This window comes from Perognathus longimembris, chromosome 3 (assembly GCF_023159225.1).
Source record: "Perognathus longimembris pacificus isolate PPM17 chromosome 3, ASM2315922v1, whole genome shotgun sequence".
Taxonomy (NCBI): Eukaryota; Metazoa; Chordata; class Mammalia; order Rodentia; family Heteromyidae; genus Perognathus; species Perognathus longimembris.
The window spans coordinates 39,904,345-39,930,318 of record NC_063163.1 but is presented as its reverse complement, the minus strand read 5'-3'; the positions used below and the strand labels follow the sequence as shown (position 1 = coordinate 39,930,318).

At 35.6% G+C, this 25,974-nt stretch overlaps 1 protein-coding gene and 1 long non-coding RNA gene across 2 annotated transcripts in view; one reads left to right on the top strand and one right to left on the bottom strand.

Moving 5' to 3' along the window:
* Nucleotides 1–25,974, top strand: part of Tsc22d1 (TSC22 domain family member 1) — a 99,685-nt gene that overhangs the window by 33,249 nt on the left and 40,462 nt on the right. The window lies entirely within an intron of this gene.
* Nucleotides 541–10,637, bottom strand: LOC125348252. The gene is made up of 3 exons (XR_007210338.1): nt 8,997–10,637; nt 5,762–5,768; nt 541–551 (listed from the first exon to the last, which is right to left on the bottom strand). It is a non-coding gene; the product is annotated as an uncharacterized LOC125348252 (long non-coding RNA).

Here is a 25,974-nt window from a genome sequence, read left to right as displayed (position 1 = left end):
AAGGGAAGGGCTCTGAATCACATCCCAGTACTAGCACAATAAGAAATACTATTGTTGCCTTGTATATAGGAAAAAAACATTGAGAGGAGAAAGTGACACTGTTATTACTTAAGGAATATTAAGTAGGCTCAAGGAATTGAATAATATCTAGAATTTAACAATATTGAGTGAATGATAAAAACTTTTTTCCTTAAGATAACTGTACAATATGGATTATTCAATAACTGGTACCATAACAAGCAATCTTACATCACATTTAAGCTTTTTTTATAAGAACTCCAGTTGGTAGACACTAGCCTTAACAGAATTTACTGTTTATTCCATTCTATATAAAACAATAATTACTGTCAGTCATGAATCACCATTTCATGAGGTAGTTGTTTGCATATTCAGTGAAGTCAAACGTTAAACATTGATCCAGAATTTGCCCCTGTACCTTTTTAGATGTGAAAATTACCTTAGGTTCAGCACCCTAATTTTACATACAAGATAACTTATCCAGAAACATCTCATTTCTAATATGATACTAATAATGAGTAATTAATCCTGTACTCATCTCCTCATAGCCTGCTCAGCGATAGATACTTTGTTACCACTAGTTTTTTTAATCCTAATTCTGGACAACAGAATGGTTCTTTTCATTGGTGGCAGTTTTCAAGACCGCTATTTACTTTTGAGTTCGAAGCCCAAGGTTTCTTTTCTACAAATCAAAGATTCACATACTCTTATTCTCAACACATGTTTTTGTGATCCTTAAAGGTCTTGTGAACATTTTCTCATAGTTCTGTGTGTGACGCTGATCCGGCCAGATGTACTCTCTCTGGTCTGTTAAAACACATGAAATTAAGTTTGTTAGAATCCTTATACCAGTTTGTTGTCAGTTGTTTATCCAGTAAGGTACTTAGATTTTTGCAATTTGAGATTCTCCTCAGAGAAATTGTATACACACGTGCGTGCGCGTACACACACGTGCGTGCGCGTGCACGCACTCTAAAATCAGCCAGTAGTCTGTTTATACAAAAAATATTAAAGTTGCCCAGTAATAGCTAAGACCTTGGAAAATCAGATACAAAGGTTTAATTTCCAAGGTATTTTTATTTCTTAAAGAATTCTGTGTTAAAAATTGGTGTAATAGAAATTTAATTATTTCAAAATTTTCTTGCAAATTTTACAGGCCTGTTGGAGCCAAACTTTTGTTGGGTAGAATTTGTAATTAGGAACATAATTAAAATTAGAAAGAAAGGCAGTTCTTCAGTGGAAAAGTTTGGGAACTATATCAGCAGCAGAAGATGGTGAATATCCCTGGAAGTCTGAGTCTAATGTGAACTTGGTCTTGTGTTGTATCTTGAAGTATAGTGTTTACATTTTACCACAGCAACATTGTTGGGGGCATAACCAGTAGTTACAAGTTCTAATATTATCTTTCCCCCCAAATACTAAAACAGCTTCTAGAAAAACATGAGATCATTACTGATGGTTAGATAAACATCTAAGGGTACTGGTACTCCTGATTCAAAACACAAGTAGGACCTAACAGTTGCTACTTAGTTTCCTTAGGAGACTGGTCTCAAGATGCCCTAGGGCTGTCCAAATCCAGAGTTGCTCAGGTCACTTACATAAAATGACAAGTTTTTGCATAAAGGTACCCACATACCTTATACCTCAATTATATAATTCAACATATTAGGGAGTACTGCAAAGAATGAGGATGGAAGTCTGCATGTTTTGTATAGGAACCCACTCCCTAATATTTTTAGTCCATTAGTTGAAAATACTGAGCTATCCATAGATTTGAAACCCACTGATAATAGAGGACTATTTCATCTGGTTTAGAGTTTGGGGGAAAACAACAAGCCTACCAGATGTGCTTTACATTTACTTTCCTAAATTCACAACACGAGAATGGCAGTACTTATTTCCTTTATACATAAAGATACTGAAGTTCAGAGGTAACATCCTGACCAAGAATTGTGAACAGGCAAAGAAGATAGCATTTGAGAGCAGATCTGTCTTAAGTGTCATTATATCTTTGAAAAGTCTTTGCCTAAAGAAGGAAACCTCACATAGAACCTTGATATATTAAGTAGGTAAAAAAGTTTTCATATGCACTGATCAAAAAAAATTTTAGAACAGTTTTAGTTTGTAGATAAAAGTTGGCCAGAAAAGTGCAGTTTCCATTTTGGAGTTCCCTCTCCCATTGCTTTCCTGGTCTTTTCCATCTTGTATTGAAATATAGTACATTTGCTGTTGTTGACGAGCAAATATTGAAATGTTGAAGACTTGTCTATTCTCTCAGTTGCTAAATAATTTTGGGAATAGTTTCGCTGTCCTAGAAATAGCATGTGGTTGCTATTCATGCTCTCCTAGATCAGATAGTAACCTTTTGCTTGGTTCTTACACAGAGACTAGCAGTCTCATGTAAAGTGAAACTGGAGTTCTGTGGCTCCTCTTTCTCACCTGTGTTTGGTGTTAGCAGCATTTGATTTTGGCTACTTTGGGGGTATGTAGTGCTTCATTGCTTCACAGCTCTCTAATCACCTGATGTTCAATATATTTTTCATATAATTTCCATCACTTTGCTTTAGTGAGGTGTCTGCCTGTGACTTTTTGCTCATCTTTTAAAATCAGTTGTTTTTTTTTAGTTCCAAGAGTTCTTGGTGTATTTGCAAATGCCTTCAATGGCTTGTCTTCATTCTCTTAAAGTCTTGCAGAGACTTTATTTTTAATTAAGTCCACTTTGTAATTTTTTTGTTATGATTTGACAGTTTCTAAAGATTGTCAAGTCCAAGTTCACCTAGATTAGTTTTCTATGTTTCTTCTCTCATCTTTCCTTCCTCTTTTTCCTTCCCTCCTTCCCTTCCTGTTACAGTTCTGCATTTTACAGTTAGCTCTATGACCCATTTTGAGCTATTTTTTTGTGTGTGTGTGTGAAAGTGTATGCTTGTGTTATATTGGCTTTCTTTTGAGGAGAAAGAATAATGTGTTCTTCTGACTTTGTTCTATATTATTCTGGCTATTTGGATCTTTTGCTTTTCCACTGTCTGCATACACAAAATAACGGTGGGATCTTTAAAAATTAGGATTATATTAATTTGAAAAAAAACCTTCATCTTGGCATTTTTGAGCCTTCTTAAATGTGATAATAGAACAGTTTTCAAAGTTTATTTTTTCATCAGCTTTTAGTTTTTTGCTCCTATAGAGCTTATATGAAATCATAAATTGTTAGGTTTATTCCTACATTTTAAATCATAATCAGTTTTCCCCATTTTTATTTTAATTATGTTTGCATATGAAACAGTCTTAACTGTGTAGTCTAGGGTACCTTAAAAGTTAGGATCCTCCTGACTCACCCTTGTGAGTACTGTGATTACAGCTGTGTACTACCATGGGTGACCATTTGGGTGTTTTAATATAGTGCTGCAGCTCTCCCCCCATCCCCAAACCTATAACTCCGAGCCTTCACTCTTCTGCCAGTACTGCAGATTAAACTCAGGGTCTGTAGAACGTTAGGTAAGTGCTCTACTACTTGAGTCACAACCCCAGCCTTTTTGTTTTTGGGTGTTCTTATTACTTGAGTCAAACCCTTAGCTCTGCAGTTGACTGTTGTGTAATAGCTTTGTAGTCTGCAACCTTACTATAACATAATAACTTACTTGGTTACAGGAGTACTTAACTTGTAGGGATTTCAACACACAGTCATAATTACCTGTGAACAAAGATTAGTACTGTTTCAGCTTAGGGCCTCGAACTTCCTAGCCAGGTGCTCTACCACTGGAGCTACACCCTAAGCCCAAAAACATTTATTTATTTTTCTCATACTTTATACCTTTCATTTCGTCTGACGTTTAGTATATACTTTGTCCTGTTGCCAATGTGTTGGGGAAGGCATCAAGTTTCTCACCAGGAAGTGTGATTTTAGCTGTAGGTTTTTTTTGTAGGTTCTCTGTTGCGTTTGCCACTGCTCTCCCACACCATTACTGGTTTGCTAATTTCTGTTTTTGTGTATTTTTTTTAAAAGAAAATTAAGTAGTTGTACAAAGGAGTTTCATTTATGCTCAGAGTTCTTAATTGTGAAGTAACATTGAGTCTTGTAAAATGCCTTTTCTGCATTTATTGATATGGTAATGAGTTTTCTTCTGTAGTTGGCCAGTTCGATTGGTTATATTCATTTCTAACTGTTGAATCAGCCTTTCATACATGGAATAAATCTCATTTGTCTATAGTCTATAATTTTTTGTGCATACTATTGGATTTCGTTCATGAACATTTTGTTTACAGATTGTAGAAAATTGATATCATTTAACTTACTATTTGGTTGAATTTACAAGTGCAACCAGCAGTCTAGTACATTCTGCTTGGGAAAGTTGCTGACTACTGACTCAGTTCCTTTAAGAGATACAGTTTTATTCTATTTTTTTTTTTCACTCTGTATGAGTTCAGTAGTTTGTGTCATTCAAGGAACTGGTTTAAGTTCTCAGATTTTTGTGAATAGAATTCTCATAATATTCATCCGTGGAATCAGTAGTCATAGCTCCTCTTCCATTGTTTTCCAGTTTTTTTTTGGTGTCTTCTGCTTTTTTGGTCACAGGAGTAGATATTGGTTATGCTTATTTTTTTGTAGTTTTCAGCATGTTCAAGAATATTCCAGTGTTTCAGTTTCCTTGATTTCTGATTAAATTCTTTTGTTTTAGGTTTATATTGTTCTTCTATTTCTAGCTTTCCAAAGGTAAAGTTTAGATTATTGGTTATTAGTGGATTTACTGCCATATATTTCCCTTTAAGCACTATTTTTGTGACACCTCCATTTCCTTTAGCTTAAAATATTTTTACTGAATATTTTAAAATTGTTATTATAAAGGTGATATACAGAGTTATTTCATAAGTCAGGTAATTTCAGTCATTAATACTTTTTTTTTCTTTTTAACAACATTACCCCTTCCTTCACCCTCTGCCAATTTTTCCCTCCTCTCCCTGGCCACAGGGTATATAGTTTGTTTTCTACATAGTGTCTATTGAGTACCATTAGGTTAAAATTTAGATTTCTCTTGAGGCTACTACTCTGACCCATGTGAAGTTTCGAAGTGTGTTGAGTTTCTGTGGATCTAACGGTCTTTTGTCCATCTGCAAATAATTGGTATGTGTTCATTTTTAGTTTAAGTTCCATGATTTGTATTTTTACATTTTTTGTTGTGTTTTATTACTCAGAATATGATCTGTCTTACTGACTTCCATATGAGCTTGAGACATGTAGAATGTAGATGATGTAGAATGATGGAGTAGAATGAAGGAGTCTAGATTTATGTTTTCTCATTTCTTATTTATGTTTTCTTACATTTTCACTGGTTTCTGCTCACATGATCTGTCAACTACCAGTAGATATTTAAGTCTCTAGTAGCAGATCTGTTTATTTCTTTTAGTATTTCTACTAGTTTTTGTTTAATGTATTCTTAAGTTCTTTTGTTACATCTTCTTGGAGTATTTAAATCATTACATAATACTGCTCTTTATCCATGATTGTTTTCCTTGTTCTAAAGTCTACTTTGTCTGAAATGAATATAATACAGCTCCTCCACTTTCTGTTGATTAGTGTTGGCATGGTATCTGTCTCTGTTCATGTACTTTTTGTTGTTCCTGTTGCTAGTTTTGTCTTGAACTTGGATGCTGTCCCTGAGGGTTTTTTTTGCTTGGGGCTACTGCTCTACCACTTGAGCCACAGCTCACTTTCAGTTTACTGATAGTTGGAGATAAGAATCACCTGGACTTTCCTACTGGGGCTGGCTTGGAACCATGATCCTCAGATCTCAGCCTCCTGAGTAGCTAGGATTACAGGTGTGAACCACTGGCACCAACCTGTTCATCTACTGTTAATTAATATGCGTTTTTATAGTCAAAGTGAGTTTCTTGCAGATATCATATATTAGAGTTCTATTGTTCCACATTCTCACCAGTGTGTGGTATTACCAATGTTTGATTTGGGCTACTCTAGTTACAGTGTATAGAACCTCATAGCTTCACAGTTCCCTAATGATCTGATCTTCAACATCTTTTTCATATGCTTTTTTTCCATATCTTTTTTTTTTTTTTGCCAGTCCTGGGCCTTGGACTCAGGGCCTGAGCACTGTCCCTGGCTTCTTCCCGCTCAAGGCTAGCACTCTGCCACTTGAGCCACGGCGCCGCTTCTGGCCGTTTTCTGTATATGTGGTGCTGGGGAATCGAACCTAGGGCCTCGTGTATCCGAGGCAGGCACTCTTGCCACTAGGCCATATCCCTAGCCCCCACATCTTTTTTTTTGTGAGGTTTCTACTCATGTCTTTTGCCCATTTTTAAAAATCTGTTGTTTATTTTCTTACTGTCAAGTTTGAAGAGTCTTGGTGTATTTTGGATACTGGTCCTTTATAAGATATATGCTTGGCAAATATTACCTCCTCTTCTGTAGCTTCTTTCATTTTCCACAGTGTCTGACAGAGGAGAAAATATTTAATTTTAACATAGTCTACCCATACAGTATGGTTTTGTAGTGTTTGTAAAATCTCATCTCTAAACTCAGGGTTTTCCCCAGAGTTTTCTTGTCTTCTACAAGTTTTGATTTTGAACTTTAAATATAGGCTTATGATTCATTTTAAATTACGTTCTGTGAAAGGTATGAGGTCATTGTTTAGAGTTCTCTCTTTTGTGACACTTTTCCCCATATGGGTGTCCTATTTTTCTAGCCCAATTTCTCCAGTGTTCTTTGTTTCTTTGCCAGAGTTCAGATTTGCCTACTAAATCCCACTCAGACCCGACCACTTCTGCATATCTTTTCAAGTCACTGTCATTTTTCCTGAACTGTCACCAAAGCACTTAGCAATTTCACTTTATCTCTTGTCCTCTGCTTGGATATGATTCATTATAATCTTTTTGTAGCTTTGGTGTTGGTCCTGGGGCTTGAACTTAGCACCGAGGTGCTGTCCCTGAGCTTTTTTGCTCTACTTCTGGCTTTTTAGAGATTAATTGGAGATGAAAATCTGTTGAACTTCTTTGCCCAGGCTGGCTTTTAACCATGATCCTCACATTTCAACCTCCTGAATAGCCAATTCATTATAATCTTAAAACATATCTATCTCCTTAATACTCAATTGCTTTCCCTTTCACAAGCAATAATATGACCCATGATGTAACCTTATTATTTCTCCAACTTCACCTTTACTCTTCCTCGCCAGCCATCTTGGGCTTATTCACTCAGTATCTGAATTTCTAATATCTTCCCTCTATTTTTATATCTCAGTTTATATGTTTTCTCATTCAGTACCTTTACTAGTTAGTCATCCAAATGTCTAGTTCTATCCCCTGACCTTCATTTTTTAATAGGTTGGTTCCATCTTAGTATCCTCTCTGTTTAAAGCACATATTGTTGGTTGGTATACTGCTTGACTTCCTGAGCTCCAGAATTTAGCCTGTTCTATATATGCTATTTCTTTTTAACATTTGAATTTTTCCCAGTAGGCACTGAAAAAGTGTTTTAATAAAGAATACTTTTGCAACCTTTGAGATGCCCAGGTGTTGTAGGGGAGGTTGATTTATAAATAAATTATAGTGCTACTACTTAGTGCTGTTAGGAAGTTGTCTCAGAAAACAAAGCTTAACAAAGTGGGGAACAAAACCTTTAATATTATTTCTCTCATGTGGGCTAGTGTCATATATCAGCTTATGAGCCTAGACTTCTTAGTCATAAGCGAACTATTTTAAATTATTTACTAATGAGGGTATTAACACAGCTCTTATACTTAGCTGTCTGGAGTTAACATTTTAAGTATCCCAAGGAACCACAATCTATAGTGTCATAGTGCTGTAAGTTCAGTCTCAAGCTCCCTGAAGTCATATGGACATTGAGCTTTGGCTCTCCAAAGTCACTGTTTGAATGACTATTATTGGCCACTCACCCAAGGTTGGTCAGATGCCTCAGTTTCCACTCTGTGAAGGGACTAATAACATACATACCTCTTAGGAGTATTTTTGAGGAGTGAATTGATTCAAGTATGAAACATATTTTCTATGAGCCAGCTCCTGCCATACAGGGAAAAGTAAGTGTTAGCCTGCTACTACATAAGAGCCTCTCTAGGTAAAATTTTATTTTATTTTCACTCACTTGCACAGAATAATGTTCTTGCAGGGTGTCTCATTTCGATTGTTGAAATGAAGTTAAATCATCTGATGGGACTTCTTCATTAACCTGATACCAAACAAGAATCTTCTTGAGCACATACCCCTTTTAACTCCCAACTATGATCTTGATCTCATTACCTTTGCTCTCTTGTATGTCTTAAGATTTTGTATTTGTTTTCCATATTATCCCATCTATCCTTGTATGCATAGAAACAGGTTAAAGTGTCTCAGACTTTAGATTATTAATATCTAATTCTATAACTACTGCCCTACCCTCTGAATACCCAATTTTTAAAAAAATTTTTATTGTCAAACTGATGTACAGAGAGGTTACAGTTTTATATGTTAGGCATTGGATACATTTCTTTTACTGTTTGTTACCTCCTCCCTCATTCTCCCCTCCCTAAATACCCAAATTTAAAGCTACCTATAATGTCCATTTCTTCTACCTTCCTCAGCCCACTTGCTTGTGCTTTTATCTCTTAGTAACTCCACTGAAGTAGTACTATTGAGGTTATTAGTGACTCACTATTCTTCATCTATCTGGGTTTTAAATGGGAGTTTCTCAGTTGAGGTCTTGGTTACCATCTGTCAATTCTTGGGCATTTCTACCTCTACTATAGGTAAAACACCTTTAGATGACTCAAGCTTGTAACACTGTCCAACGTTATAGGTTTGCCTACCTTTTCACATCTCTATTTGTCCCCTCAAGTTTAGATTTCCTTAGCATTTCTCATCTTAGCAAATGTTACTCCATGCTTCCAGCTGGAAGCCTGGGTACAGTATTGTTCTAACTATCTCTATCCATTTTGTTTAAAATGTCTCTTTTTTTCCTCCGTCCCTCTTGTCATTACACTGGTTTAAAGTATGATATTGTACTTGATCTCCTGGTAGGTACCCTTGTGCTAAACATACTCATTCTTTGCAGTATGGCCTGAGGGATGTTTCTCAAGACACAAATTGAATTTTGTGTTCCAGAAACAATTAGTTGCCTTCCCATCAGTTTCAATCTCTATGAGTAGAAAAAAGACAAAGTCTTTACAAAATTTGTGAAACCCAGAGATACTCAATTCCTTTTTGCCTCTGCAGTCTCACACTTGTTCACTTCTTCGTAGTTCTCTCTGTAGCTCACATCTTTGCCTCCAGAGAGGCCTCCATTGAGTAATGTTGTTGATCAGGTTAGATCACCAGTCCTGTTTATGCCAGGTATTTACTGTATCATTCCTTGTAATGGCTTAACATTTTGGCATACCATTTTTCCCCTCTAGCTAAAAACCCCTAAGAGCCCAGGGGCTTTGCTTTCATTTGCCTTTGCCAATATTTATTAGCCTAGGTAAGTAAATTACTATATAACATCCAATATGTAATATTGCATAAACTATATAAAACTAATATAATATTAGTTTATTATAGCTTTCATCAAATGTTAGGGTGACACTCATTTTTCTCTCAAGAGTAAAGGAAACTGAAGAAAGAAACCTAATACGAAAGATGTGAAATGGGTTACTTAGAATCAGTGAAAGATAGTAATATTGAAAGAATCTGAAATGTCAGATTTCTCTTGGCTCCCTTGCTTCTCCTAGTAAAATGAATTTTATTGAAGGGAAAAAAAATCTTACAGACTCTTGACATCTTAAGATAATAATGGACACGTCATGACTCCATAATTTAGGTCTTCTAAAACTGAAAAATTAGACTTTAGCTTTGAAAAGAAAAAAGGTAGTCTTAATTTGGCTTTAGTGTAGTAGGTTTGATAACTTTCTGAACTCTTCCTAAAGTGCAATTATATTTAAGATGCCTTTGGGGAAGCGATTTCTTGATCCAACCATTGCTTATTTGCTGTTCTTTTACTCTTTCTTCACCAACTTTTGCTTTAGAACTTGCTCGCTGTCAGTCAGCATTTGTTTTCCTCTTCAGTTTAGGAACCTCTTTACTGAGCCTTTTTTGGAGTTAGGACATGATTGGAGGTGGCAGAGGCCATTTCCACAACAGAGATTCAGTTTTTATCTTGACTCAATCTATGTCTGTATAAAACAAATTTAGAATGGGGACTTGCCATTTAGCATTGTATTGCTTCTCAAAAGGAACTTTACATTTTTAAAAAATCTTTTGATAGTTTCAGGGTCTATTTCACTAAGGATTAAATAATAGGATCTTCTGGTAGTCTGGTATTTGGTAGTTGTAATAATCTGATCACTTCAGCCTTTTGTAATCACTTAAAATACTCATTAAGGGTGAATCATCCTTTTGAAATCATGTACATCATAGCTCCTTGTTTTTCTTGCTTAAGTTGTCTGTTTTTTTTAAATTTGTTCTTTTTTTGAGCAACAAATTTATGGTAGTTGTGAGTGTAATATTCATTTATCTTTATATATTTTCTACTGAAACTGGGTAGTGTCAAAATACATTGCTAGGTAACAAACTTCTTAGTAACCAGAGTGTAAGGTTTGTATTTGTAGAGTGAAGGGTACATTGTAGTTTAGGACTCCTTTCTTGCTGAGGTACTAATAAGTTTATTTTGAGAAAAGATGCATTTTTGAATGAACAGGAAAATAATCGCTTCATGTAATTTAAAAAATGTAAAAAGTTTCTATTTTTGTTTCTGATAAAAGTTATAAAATTTGATAATAGAATAATCATACTTAACAGCTGAAATTCAGTAAATTACTATTCTGGTGAAAATTTTGTATAAGGTAGTTTATTAATAATGTTTGTAGATATTTAATCATATAGCAGTAATTTTTCATAAGTTTTTATTTTAGTTGGGTAATCTCCTAAATTTTAGGTTGGTGGTATTCTCCTTATCAGTGTTTTTATTTCCCTTTCTTTTTCTTTGTAGAAAATGTGACAGTAATAATGAACATGTCTTTCAACATTGCTTTTTAAAAAGGTATTAATAGTTTTAGTATTACTTTTAATTATTTTTAGTATTCTTTTAGTATACCTTACAAAGGTACTAGTAATGCTTTTAGTATAACTTAGTAATACCTTAGTATACTAATTTTGGTTAGTATACCTTAGTATTGGCTGTCAGATTTTAAAGACAACCTTCTATATGAACTATTAATGATACTAGAGCATTAGACCTGGGAATTTGCTCAAGGCTAGTGCTCTACCTTCTGAGCTGCAGCTCCACTTCCAACTTTTTTGGCAGTTTGTAGAGAAGAGTTTCACAGACTTTCTTGCCTAGACTGGCTTTGAACTGTAATGATCAGATAGCCTTCTGAGTAGTAGCTAGGATTACAGGCTTGAGCCACTAGTGCCCAGCTTGTAGTAATCACTTTTGTTGTATGGACTTATGTCACAGGCGGGTATGGAAATACAGTTGTGTACATTTTCTAATTAGCCTAAATTCAAAAACTCTTATTTATTTTCATCTTCCTACAGTATAGTTTTAAAATATATGTGTATCAGTATTGCTAAATTTAAATTGCTTTGTAACCTACTATAAATGTCAGGTTACCTTTAATCAGTTGGTGACTTTAAAAGGTGTGGCTCCATTGTTGTAACTCTGCTGGGAACAAAGGTTAAATCCTAGGTTATTTTTCTGTGAAAAAATAGATCCTGTTTCTTTTTTATAGGAAAGCTGGACTTTATGGAAGCACCAAATTTGAAATGTTAATTTATTTTATTGCTCTCTTCTATAAGTCAGAACTTTATTATTAAACTTTATTATTTATTTATATTATTTATATTTATATTATTTATAACTTTATTATTTATTTATTATTTGGGGTGTAAGTGTAAGAGGGATTTTACATTACAGTCTGACATTTTACTGCAGAACACAAAATGATAGATTTTTCTAAACATTCATCTGAAACATGCTTCATTGTTGTTTTTTTTAAACCTCGGTTAAATATTTTGTGATTACACTGAGTCTGACTGCAACGTCAGTGTAATTTGGCGTGTTTTATGGTTGTCAGAACAGCAGGCAGTATGTGAGTAAACATGAGCTTAGCTGGCAGTACTTCCAAAGTCATGCCTGGGATACTGCCTAGCAGTTTCTGAGGAGTTCAGTGGTCATAGCAAGTGAATTCTCTTCCCTAATGTCATTCTTCTCTTCCTTGCAATAAAAAGATTTTAAACTTCTCTCTCATTTTAAGACATAAGTTACAAACTTACTGATGCACTTCTTTGAACTGTTATGAGACAGGTTTTTAATTCAATTTTCAAGGATTTGTGGGTATAAATGAGGAATGCTAAAAATTATTCCAAAATTTTGAGTACAATCCCAGATTAATGTGAATGGTTTGAAACATTATCTTTAAAAATTATTTCCCCATAAGAAGTTATTCTACTAGAGAAGTAGTTACTTTTAAAGAACTGTTCTATAGTCCCATTACATTGTAAGTAGAGATTCAGTGTGCTTATTTGAATTTATGGTTTTTAAAAGTAAAAATCTGTAGCCTGTCTTTCAAGTTACACAATTTTGGGGGGGGGGGTTCTTTACAGTTAGTGACCCACAAAAAGAAAGACAATTACTTTTTTTTTTTTTTTTTTTTTTTTTTGCCAGTCCTGGGGCTTGGGACTTAGGGCCTGAGCATTGTCCCTGGCTTCTTTTTGCTCAAGGCTAGCAGTCTACCTCTTGAGCCATAGCACCACTTCCAGCCTTTTCTGTTTATGTGGTACTGAGGAATCAAATCCAGGGCTTCATGTATGCAAGCCGAGCACTATACTACTAACCCACATTCCCGGCCCAAGAAAAATAATTTTAACATTTATCTCTTTAAGAATATTCTAATGACTTTTCTTTTTAGAGGTGTGTGTGTATATATGTGTGTATGTATGTATGTATGTATGTATGTATATGTGTATGTACACACACACCAGGTTGACGATGTCTTGGGTGCACACTTACTTCTGTTTTAGTTTCTCTGGTATAATAACTATGTTTGAATGAATCACTGAAGGATTTTCATGAACTGCTTTCTCTAAATTTATCTGAGAAGTTACACATTACACGATTTATTACAGGACAAATTTACTGTTGACATTTTCTTTAGAAAAAACTTTCTTTTTTTCCTTCACTTGCAGGACGAGCACAGTGTTTCTTTTCTTTTATTAACAAGCATTGCAATGACAATGTTTCTTTACTATGAATATGTAGCCGGCCTGGCCTTGATGGCTCTCTAGCTCCCTGCTTTGGCCTCCTGCATGCTAGGCTTGTACCACCATGATGAGCTTAAATGATCAGGTATTGAAAGATCAAGGAATACTGTTCCTGGCACCCTTCTATCTTCCATTTTGTAGGGGATAATTCTGGGAAATTTTCTAATTTTTATCAGTTTTAATGAAGAGAGTTAATTTTTCACAGTAATGATGGTCACTATTATTGTATAATCTAGGTTTAACCTAGGTAATATAGGTAAATGCACAATATACAGAAGAAAATATTAACTTGTGAAACTTGCACAAAACATATATTTTGTAAAAATAACTTTCAGTTGTTAGCTCTGAGTGAAATAAAGGTAAATATAGTTTATAGTTGCAGTCTAGGTCGTGTGTGTGTGTGTATGTATGTGTATGCATGCTCATGTATACACATGTGTATATGCCCTTTTAAGATTGTTTTGGCCTGATGGAGAGCTCAGAAATCTGGTGGTGTCAGGAAGAGGAGGTGGCTAACGACTAGGCAGACTGGGGAAGAGATTGCTATATATCCTTTTCTTTCTATGCAGTGCAAGGCAGGCTACTTTGCTAATATATATATTTTTTCTTTGAGAAGCTCCTGTTAGTAATGTTGCTATTTCCAAAAATATATGGGAAGGAAATAAAGAATATATTTGGGGAAAAACTCAATTTGTTAAGATCTGGCTTGGGAACCAAACTGATCATCTAGGCCTCATCTTTTCTACTTAGTAGATTTTTTTTTTTTTTGGCCAGTCCTGGGCCTTGGACACAGGGCCTGAGCACTGTCCCCAGGGCCTGAGCACTGTCCCTGGCTTCTTTTTGCCACTTGAGTCACAGCGCCACTTCTGGCCATTTTCTGTATATGTGGTGCTGGGGAACCAAACCCAGGGCTTCAAGTATACGAGGCAAGCGCTCTTGCCACTAGGCCATATCCCCAGCCCTAGATTTTTTTTTTTTGATTAGTATACAATAGTTACACAAGGGAGGTTTCCTTACCAGCCTCACACCCCCTCCATCATTCCCTTTATCCCACTGCTTCCTCAAAACCACTCCCAACTGGCTTCATCCTGTTTTTTTAGTCACCATCTTCACAGCCTCTTACCTTCTGTTAGAACCTGTTCTCCCACCACCAACAGAGGCGCCCTACTTTCCTGTCATTTTTCCCCCAAAATATTTATTCTTTTTATTAGCTTCAAATAGTTGTACAAGGATTTTAGTTCAGCATGTACATGTGTCTGTACAATGCATCCTGATCTGAGGCACCTTTTTTTAAATTTAATTTTATTGTCAAGATGATGTACAGAGGAGTTACAGTTACAATTGTAAAGTCATGAGTATGTGTCTCGTTTCCTTTTTTTAAGTATACATTAGTTGCACCATGGGATTTTGCCATGCTATTTCAGATGTATATACATTATATTTTGTTCAGAATGACCTTTATTTCTGTTTCCTCACAGCTTTTATTGAGATTGAACAGCTTTTATTGAGATTGCTTATGCTGTGGTTGCATCATTCACTGTTAATTTTTTTCTTTCACCTCTCCATCATCATCCCTAATGGTCCCACAGTTAAAATCTATACTTATGTATATCGATGTATATATTACATATGTCCTGGAATATGTATGTCTTTTAGATCTACCATCCACACTTGAGCACAAATGTATAATCAACTTTTTGAGCTTGGCTTATCTTGCTCAATATGATATTCTATGAGTCCATTTTTCTGCAAATGACATAACTTGTTTCTTGTTATGGCTGTGTAATATTCTATAATAAATCCTTTATTTTCTTTGTTCAGTCATCTGTTATAGGGTACTTAGCTGAGTTCATCATTTGGTTATTGTAACATCACTTCAGTAAACATAGGTATGCAAGTGTCTTGTATATTGGTTTGCACTCCCTTAGATGTATGCCTAATATTGGTATGGTGAGTTCATAAGGGAGTTTTATTATTATCTTTTCAAGGAACCTCCATACTGATTGCTACTAGTATTCATTCTCACTAGCAGTGAATGAGGCTTCTACTACACATCCTTAGCAGTATTTGTTCTTTCTTTACTTGATAACTGTCATTCTGACTGTAGTGAAATGAGATCTTAGTGTAGTTTTGGTTTGTGATTCCTTTATGGCTAAGGATATTGAAAATTTCATTTGTTCATTTAATTGCCCATATATTAGATTAATTTTTCTTTTGAATTTTTCAGGTTATTTGTATATTCTAGGTATTAGCCTTTTATCTGGAATAGCTTTATCTTGAATAGCTGGCAAAGATTTTTCTCTCATCCTGTGGGTTGTCTTTGGTTCTGGTAATTGTTTCTTTTGTTGTGCAGAAACTTTAATTTGAGGTAGTTTGTAAATTAGTTTCTCGGTTTTTTGAGCAATTGAAGTCTTATTCAGAAAAAAATATTTGTGCCTATAAATTCCAGAGGTTTCCCTGTATTTTCTGTAGTAGATTTGAAGTTTCCAGCCTTACTTTGAGTTCTTTGGTCCATTTGAAGTTTATTTTTGTACTTGGGGAGAGTTAGGGATTCAGATTTCAGTCTTTTGCAAGTAGATACCTAGTTTTCCCAGAACCATTTGTTGAAGAGTCTGTCTTCAGTGTAATTTTTGGGCTCCTTTGTTGAAAATTTGATCCCTGTTTCTATGTGGTTTTATTCTTAGGTCTTTTTAAAATATATATTGTGGGGGGGAGGGAAAGGGGGAGGGGGGAATGAGGGAGGAGGTAACAAACAGTAAAAGAAATGTATACAATGCCTAATGTATGAAACTGTAACCTCTCTGTACATCAGTTTGAAAATAAAAATTATATATATATACATATATGTATATGTATATATATAATGTTATCCTTAAGTAGTTGTACAAAGGAGTTGCTATTCCAAAAAGCAGTTTATGTATACAATGCATCTTGACCAGTGTCACCCCTTTCAACATTCTCACCCATCTCATTACTAGGTCTCTTGTCCATTGTTTTTCAAGTCTTTTTGTTCTAGAACCTAGCTGTTTTTGTCACTATGATTTTGTAGTATCATTTGAAATCTGGTATTTTGATAACTCCAGTATTGGGTCTTTTCACTCAGGATTGCTTTCTTTTTTTGGAGTCTTTTATGCCTCCACATAGAATTTTTTTATTTATCTTTTTATTTCTGTGAAGAAATTATGTTAGGACATTGATGGGTAGTGAATCTGTAGATTTTTTTAGGCAGTATAAATGTTTCCATGATAGTCTGTCCATGGGCATGTGAAGACTTTGTATTATCTTGTGTCTTCAGTTTTTTTAAGTTATAATTTTTCATTGTAGAGATGTAGTAAAGTTTTAAGTGTAGAGGATTTTCACTTCCTTGGTTTAATTAAGTTAATATCTAGGAATTTTATTGTTTTTGAGGCTACTGTGAATGAGATTGTTTTTCTGATTTCTTTCTTAGCCTATTTATACATGATATATAGAAAAGCTGCTGATTTTTGAGCGTTGATTTTATATTTTGCTATGTTTTCAAAGTTATTTATCAGATCTGAAGTTTTGTTGTTTTTTTTTTTTTTTTCCAGTCCTGGGGCTTGGACTCAGGGACTGAGCACTGTCCCCGGCTTCTTTTTGCTCAAGGCTAGCACTCTACTTTTGCGCCACAGCACCACTTCTGGCTTTTTCTGTTTATGTGGTGCTGAGGAATGGAACCCAGGGTTTTGTGCATGCTAGGAAAGCACTCTACCGCTAAGCCACATTCCCAGCCCCCAGATCTGAAGTTTTTTGGTGGAGTCTGTAGGTTCTTTTTGGTACAGGATTGTGTCATCTGCAAATAGGGGTGATATGACTTCTTCCTTACCTATTTGAATCCTTTTTGTTTCTTTCTCCTGACCTTCCTTATTTTTCTTTAATGAAGTTACTGCTTACTCGAAGTGAAGTGATTTTGTTTTTAAAATCTTTGATAGGATTAAAAGATATGTGTTGCCAAGTTTTGTTTCTTTGTTCCAAGTTCATCAAATACTGCCCTAAGGCCTATGCTGCCTTTTAAAAATGTTCTTTCATATATTCTATATTCATATTCACTCAATTAACAACTTACATTCTTAATGTTCCGCTTAAAATTTTTTCTGTAGCACAGATGCATCTCATATTGCTTCTTGCATTTTTACCTAATATTTTGGGAAATCTGACCATATAATAAATACACAACAACTTTTTTTAAGTTGCATAGTATTGCACTATATGGCTATACCATATTTTCCTTATAGTGATATTTATATTATTTCTTTTGTTCCTAGAAATATTGCCGTATAGAGTAACCTAGAATATATGTCCTTTTCTATCAATATATGTGTTTTCAGACGTAAGTTTCCAGAAATAGAATTGATGAGTATTGTTAACTTGTCCTCCCTGATGGTTGTCCCAGTTTATGTGAGCACTAGCAATACATGAGATTTATTCTTCCCACTGTCTTGTCACTAGAGTGTGCTCTTAAACCTGAAAATTGTACTATGAGTAGTTCCAGTTTGCATCATTTTTATGTGACATTAAACTTCATATATAATTTTCTATTTGTTGACAATTATTCCAGTTAGCTTTGTCAGCAATATAAGGAATAGTAAATACTTTCTACCCTTTGACATTGTATCCTTTGATTTTCTTTATGGTTGGATTTTGGCCATGCAGAGGTTCTGATTTTTTTTTTATATATATAGTTAACTTTTTTTTAGTAGAGTGTTAAATCAGGAAGGGCTTTTACAAGATTAAAAGAAATAATATTCACTTTAACCATTGAGAGGTGTGTGTGTGAGAGAGAGAGAGTGTGTGTCTTTGGAGATTATTTTGGTAAGCTGAATCCAATTTTTTGATGGGACTTTGTTGTTTTGCATATAGCTTTTTAGTTCTGACAACATTTAATGAATATATTTTCTCCAGATGATCAGATCATATTTAGAATGTATTTTAATTAGAATGTCCTTCAAATGTTTTGTAGGTAAGAGTGATAGAATTAATGAGTAATAGAAAAGGTAACTTTTTATTTTCAGTTCCTTTGTTCAGTTATCAAAACTTCAGTTATCTCCAGTTATTCATAAACTGAAAGCTTTTTTTTTCAAACTGCTTCATATTGTTATTCAGTGTAGGATTTTTATTTTTATTTTTTGGCCAGTCCTGGGGCTTGGACTCAGGGCCTGAGCATTGTCCCTGGCTTCTTCTTGCTCAAGGCTAGCACTCTGCCACTTGAGCCACAGCGCCACTTCTGGCCATTTTCTGTATATGTGGTGCTTGGGAATCAAACCCAGGGCCTCATGTATCCGAGACAAGCACTCTTGCCACTAGGCCACATCCCCAGCCCGTGTAGGATTTTTTTTTTTTGAAAATAATTTTAAATTGATTTCCTGGCTTTCTTCATATTTTGTTAACTTGTCATCTGAATTCTCCCAAAGGCTTTGGCTAGTTCACTGAAGAGCAAAACAGAGGATAAAAGAGATCATTTCTATCATGGTTCATTATAGCATTGGTTGATACTGCTCATGATGAATGTAATTGAATATGTCTCCAGCTTAAGATTTCTAATAGTTTGCACAGATTCTGAATTCAGACAAACAAAAAAAAGACATCACAACCAGGGCTTATAATCTGGTCTTTCTTTAGAAAATTCACATTTCTCTTGAAGTGCTCTCTATATTTCATTCTTTGGTTAGGCTAGTTTCTTTTTAATCCAATTGTCTGCATTTTCACATGTGAAGACCTTTTTTATTTTTAATATCAAAAAGCAGTTACAGATACTCATATGTTTTGTATACAGGGACTAAGAAAATGCATGATAGGAACATAATTTCTAGCAGGAAGATTTAAATTAGTAGGGGGAAGTTAGAGAAGCATTGTATGATACACCAATGTTAAGTCCAGCCTGGTGAGGAGAACAGGAGGACATGCCTGAGGAGATGACATTGGAGCTGATCTCTGAAGGGAGTTCGTGAGCGGCAAGATGGGAGACAAGATCAACTAGAAGGCTGTTTGAGAATTTAGGGAAGAGCTTATGTAGGCCTGAACCAGAATAGAGGCTTTAGAGATAGAAATGAAGAGATTGATTTAAGTATACTTGGGAATAAACTCTTAATTGATGTATGTAAATGTAGGAAACAGTATAAATTAAGAATAACTTTTCTAGATGGAAAATAGTTCTTTTTCACAGAAATAGGGAATATAGGAGGAGGGGTAAGTTTATAGAGGGAGTACATGAAATAAGATTTAAGTGTGTTGAGTTCGAAACAAGGGCCTTCAGATTTGAACCTGAAGTTTGAGATAAAATTCTGAAATGAAAATATTAATGTGGAAGCTGTCATCTTAATAGTTATAATTAATGACAGAAATAGATGTGATTGCCCAGAAAATATGTAGATTGTACAGAAAACTAAAGGTAGAATTTTGAGGCTATCAACCTTTAATGAGAAACTGCTAATATATAATTATTGGCTTGGCTCCATAGCAGTTCTTTGTATAAATTCCTTCCAAGGTTTACTTAGCTGAAAGCTAATCAGTAGTCTTTGTTTGAATTAAACCCTTCTTTATCAAAAAACCATTGTTACTTTTTCTAAGACTTTAAAATGGCGCATTTACTTTTAATCATGGTCACATAGTACTTTTGAATTGGCTGAGTGATTCTGATTATAGAAGTGTGTGTGTGTGTGTGTGTGTGTGTGTGTGTGTGTGTGTGAACTTTTTTGTTAAGAACGTTGGCCATTGGGATTTGTGGGTATTTGCACATTGTCATATTGAACAGTTACTACTATTCATCAGCCAGTTATATGCTAGATCATAGAAGTAAGATTAGTTCCTAATCTTACAGTAGACGCTTAATAATGAAAATAGACAGCCGGATAGACATTTTATTAAAAATTCATGGCGTTCCTTGTTCTCTCCTCACAAGTGTGACTTATTTTAAGTTCTCACATGCACATTTACATATGTAGCTCAGCTGATAGTCCCTCATTATCATCAATTGTTTTATATCCTGTGATCAGCCGAGTGTTTCCTTGCCCTTAATTTTTTTTAAATTTTTACTTTTATTGTCACGGTGATGTACAGAGGGGTTATAGTTACATTAGGTAGTGAGCACATTTCTTATCCAACTTGTTACCCCCTTCCTCATTTTTCTCCCACCTTTCCTCTTCCCCCCTCCACCCCCGTCCCTGAGTTATACAGTTAGTTTACAACTATTGTCAGTATTGCTGTTGCATTGGTTTTCCCTTTACCCATTGTCTCACCATTTTAATGTTCCCCTTCCCTTCCCTAATTCAGACAGACATATATAAAATACCCAGGGTACCAGAATCAAATACAGTGACAACGGGGGCTAAATCACGGGGAAGATGGGCAGAAGAAAAAAATAATTTTACATAGTATGTTGAAAATAGCATCAATGATAAACTATTTGTTTCCATATTTTGGAGATCATTTATCGTCATCTTCTGTGATCATATGTACATAGCTATTGAGCTATTGCGATCATCTGCTAGGACTATCCTAGACATATACTAATTATTACCAGTAAGGGAGACCATAGAGTTGATATTTCTTTGGGTCTGGCTCACTTCACTTAGTATGATTTTTTTCTAAGTCTGTCCATTTTCTTACGAATGGGGCAATGACATTCTTTCTGATAGAAACATAGAATTCCATTGTGAATATATACCATCATTTCTTAATCCATTCAACTACTGAGCTATGGTAAATAATGCTGCTATGAACATGGTTGTTCTGGTAACTTTAGCCTTGTTTGTGATCCTTTGGGTAAACGCCCAGAAGTGGGATTGCTGGGTCATAGGGGAGCTCTATATTTAGTCTTTTTTTTTTTTTTTTTTTTTTTGGCCAGTCCTGGGCCTTGGACTCAGGGCCTGAGCACTGTCCCTGGCTTCTTCCTGCTCAAGGCTAGCACTCTGCCACTTGAGCCACAGCGCCACTTCTGGCCGTTTTCTGTATATGTGGTGCTGGGGAATCGAACCTAGGGCCTCGTGTATCCGAGGCAGGCACTCTTGCCACTAGGCTATATCCCCAGCCCCTCTATATTTAGTCTTTTGAGGAATCTCCACACTGCTTTCCAGAGTGGCTGAACAAGTTTACACTCCTACCAACAGTATAGTAGTGTTCCCTTTTGATCCTTGCCCTTAGTTTTGTGAAAAGATGTCTCCTCAAAAGTAAAAAAGCAAGGCAAGTTAATGGGTTTAGTTTAAATGATAAAGTAAAATTTTTGGATTTATTGAAAGGTGGTATGTCATTAGCAAAAATTGGATGGTATTATGGGGAAAATGAATCATCCACAGTGTTTATGATAAAGAGCATGAAATAAGATCTAGCTTTTGTTGAGTACCAATAATGTATACAAAAGTAATTTCATAACAATAATGTAGCCTACTCAATGCAGTCTCAAGTTACGAATGTTCAGACCTAATGCACGGATGCTATAGATTAAGTCTGAGTAATTTCAGAGTACTGAAGTGTGTGTATCTTGAGCATGCACTGCTTTTTTTTTTTTCTTTCTTCTTCTTTCCCTTTTTTGTGGGTCCTAGGGCTTAAACTCAGAGCTTGGACACTGTCTCTGAGCCTCTTTGTGCTCAAGGCCAGCGCTCTACCACTTGAGCCACAGCACCACTTCTGGCTTTTTCTGAGTAGTTTATTGGAGATAAGAGTCTCACAGACTTTCCTGCCAGGGCTGGTTTTGAACAGCGATCCTCAGATCTGTTTCCTCTGTAGCTAGGATTACAGGTGTGAGCCACTAGCACCCAGCTGGTGCACTGTTTTTAAATCCATAGAATTGTCCCTTGAACTCTTGAAGACACCACAGGTCTATTATATGAGTCTATTCCTTTTCAGAAGGACTTTTCTTTACCAACAGTATATGAGAGAGTATTCATTTTCCTTGCCCAAATTTTCTCCTACATTGTTTTCTTGTTTTAGTAATATATGTTTTCTTATTAGTGAAGTTAAACATCTGAAAGTATATGTTCCTTCTTCCAAGTGTTTAGCTCCTTTTTCTGCCCCTTTAGTTCTAGTAATTTAATTTTGTGAGCAGTTGCATATGATTACTGTATCTTTTGACTGAATAGGTTTTTTTATGTTTTTAAGGGTGAAGTCTAAGATTTTAGTTTTAAAACTATTGAAACTATCCTATCCTCTTTTCTTTTTTGAATGTTAACTGGTAAAATACATGTAACAAAATTTGCTGTCCTAAAGATGCATAAGTGAACAAATTCAGCTATGTTAGTGCACAACTGTCACCGCCAACCTTATCTTCTGGTTCTTGTGGTTCTGCCTTCCATGTGATACTAGCTTCGGCATCCAATGGTGCTGCCTGGAACATTTTTAGTGTTTTTTGTTAGTCTTTTGATTTCTTTTTTGTTTGTGGTAATTTTTTTGGCTTGTCTGGACATGGAAGTATCCATTTTCTGCCTACGTATAAAATCTGGTATTTTTAGTTTGTTTTGGGCCTGGAGTTCTTTATTCAAAGGGTATGGCTCATTAACATTAATTTAAAATTTTTCCAGACTTACCATCTTGCTAAGATTGATGTTCATCTGGCTACTTCGTGGTTATCACAATGAGACTTCATGTGTTTTTTTATATGGCTTGCTGTTGTGATAAGACCCAGTACTCCTCAGAAGTTTTTATCTCTTAAAGGATTGGAGGTGTGCATCTGTCTCTAGCTCTGTACTGGCAGAGGGCCCAGGAGGGACAAAGGCTCTTCTGTGAGAAGGAGTTGAACTTGCTCAGGAAGCAGAAAGGAGGCCTGAGTGGCTGAAGCAAAGGGACAGGGGTATGAGACAAGAATTGGAGAGGCAAGCAGAGGCCAGATGTTGTAGGGTCCTGTAAGAAGTAGGTTTTTTACCATACTGCGAATAGAACCCTATTGAAGGATTGTAAGTGGAGCTGACAACAGAGGCAACCTAGTCTAATGTGTTTTTAAAAGCCACTCTGGCTACTGGGTGGGGAAATGGATTATAGAGGAGTAAGAGTGGAAGCTAAGAGATAATATGAGAAAGTGGTTTGTTACCCAGGTGACAATGTTACAGTGACTCATTCCTTCCTTCTTTTTTTTTTTTTTTAAACTCCATATTGTAACCATCTGTAGCACAACTGAAGATTACTGGCAAGGTTTACCCTGTGGAAAAGTGAAACTTATGAGATAGTGTAAGCATTAGAATCAGAGGCCATTAATACCTTCTGTACCCAGCTAACTATCTTGGGCTAAATATAGATTTCATGTGAATCCCCAAAATTCACTGTTCACTATCTTTGAATGTCTCTGGGAGGTTAATGAACTTTAATTATAAATGACTTAGCGAGTCCTGGAAGATGTTCATATTCTTATCTTATATATGAAGAGTAGGAAGTGGGGTCATTTGTAGCACTGAAATACACAATGCATTATCATTTTCTCCTAACTTGCAGGCACTATTTTGTCAACATCATACTTTTAGTTTTATTCCTTCCAAATCTATTAATAACTTTAGTGTGTGGATGAGGTTTGACGGTTTTATGCAGTTTGGGCATTTATTATTGGGTAGATGTTTGTATCGTTAAGTGGTATTCTCAGTTAAAAATGGAGCAATTCCTTGGGGAGCCTACTCTGATTCCCTGGGGGTAGGGATGGGTCTCTCTATGCTCTTTGTGCTGGCCTAGCACCCATAACTTCCTCAGTGCTAAACATTCATTATGTAGAATTACATGGCATTCCCAGGACAGAGATAAAGGTCGAGAAGAAGTAATACAAATGCAGAGGTTGATGAGGAAGCAAACCTACAGGGATTTCAGATATGAGCAAGCCTTATGGATCTTCTGTTTTATTCCATGATGCATTTTTGTCTTGATAAGAAGCACATTACTTAATACCAGTAAAATAATTGACAGATGTGGCTGTATCTCTTTTGGCTCACTATTCTTGTTTCCAGTGTGAGGAATTACAGTTCTGTAGGCTTTTGTTTGTCATGGAGCTTGAACTCAGGGCCTGGGTGCTGTCTCTGAGGTCTTTTGCTCCTGGCTAGCACTCTACCACTTTGTGCTACAGTGCCACTTGGTAGTCTTTGTACTTTTAATGTAGGGTTTTGTTGGTGGGACAAGAGGGGAGGGGTGTGCTTTGTAAGTTAAAAAAAATTTCATATAAGATAATGACTTTTGAGTGTAAAATTTTTTAAAGAATTCAGCTTCTTCATTATTCAGTTGATTGGTATGGGTCCTTGCCTTCCTACAGCTAAGTCTGGTCTTTCATTTCCTAATTTTGACCTGTTCTTACCTGTGATGTTTTTATCTCTTAGCCACTTAACAAACCTCCCAAGGACTGTATGTAGATTTATAAAGGCCATCTCCTTAGTTCTGTTTTCTTCTTTCACCTTACCCTAAGCTCTACAGATAACCCCAGATCCTTCGTTTTACCCTAGGCCTTTCCTGTATCCTTGTTCTGAGTTGCTGACTACTTTTGATTTTCTGTGAGCCCCTACTCTTCATCTTGTAACTTTTATTCATGATTTTTTTAATCCAAGGCTCAGCACTTCTGTCCTCTTTGACTATCATTTTCTCATGCCTTCAACTTGCTTGTTCCTGACTTCTTTGATCCTGGGACACAGCAAGCATTATATACAGCCTTCTAGTTTAGCAACACCTGGTTTTGTAATGTATCTTACCTTTGGTTCTTCTCCTTTCCACTTTATCTCTCCCCTCACCCTCATATTTCAGGTTGTTAAGATTTTGGACTATTAGTGAGGAAACTTTAGTGATCACCCAGGGTCTAAGCCCACCTCTCTCCTTCCACTGCTGTTACCTTCTTCAATACCCAGTTCAGAATCTTCACTGGCTCCCCAGAGTTCTCTTTGTATACTGACTTCTAAGGCATTTAATATACTACTTAACCCCTTTTCCTTGTGCATCCTTTTTTCACTGTATTTCAAGTTTTTCCTGATGATATATGGTCTTATTTTGGAAAATGAAGATGTATTTGTACTTTTTAAAAGCTGCCACCTATGGTTTCTTCACCTATCTATCTTCATTTCTGAAGAGCCAGTGGACAATTTGGTTCGTAATGTGAGCTCTGATCCTGCTCTGCGTACATTTCACATCGTCATTCAACCTCTTGCTAGTATCAGGCCTTTGGCTGGTTATTTAATCTCTCTACACCTCATGTGTCTAGCCAATAAGTTGGAAGCACTAAAACTATGTATATCACAGAGCCTATGTGAAGAATAAAGGAGTTGAGATTCTTAAAACACTTAAGATGCTACTTTGTAGTGTAGAGATGGTGGCTGTTGATAAAAAATGACTTACTGTAAAAAAATTACACAATTCTGCTATTACATAAGCTCATAAAGGTAGGGAATGTTATTTCTTGTTTAAATAGCTCCTTAAAATCTAGAATCTATTCCATAGAAGTTATTGGATAAAATTTGGGCTTATTGAAAAACTGAGTTGTTCAATAGCAACTAACTAGGTTTTGAAATTAGCAACTTGATCTTATATAGAGTTCTTTCAAGTGTCATAGAGGAAGATCACTGAGTTTGTCAGGGATAATTTAATAATAGAGTATATTGTTTAATTATTTAATTAAATAGTTTAAATAAAAGTGAACTGGAATTTTAATGTATATTTTAAATAAAATCATACAAAGACGATGAGGTAGCAAACCTTTAAACTCCCATACATAAGACACAAGCTTTGGTGTTTATGGGGGGGAAAAAGCTCCAACAA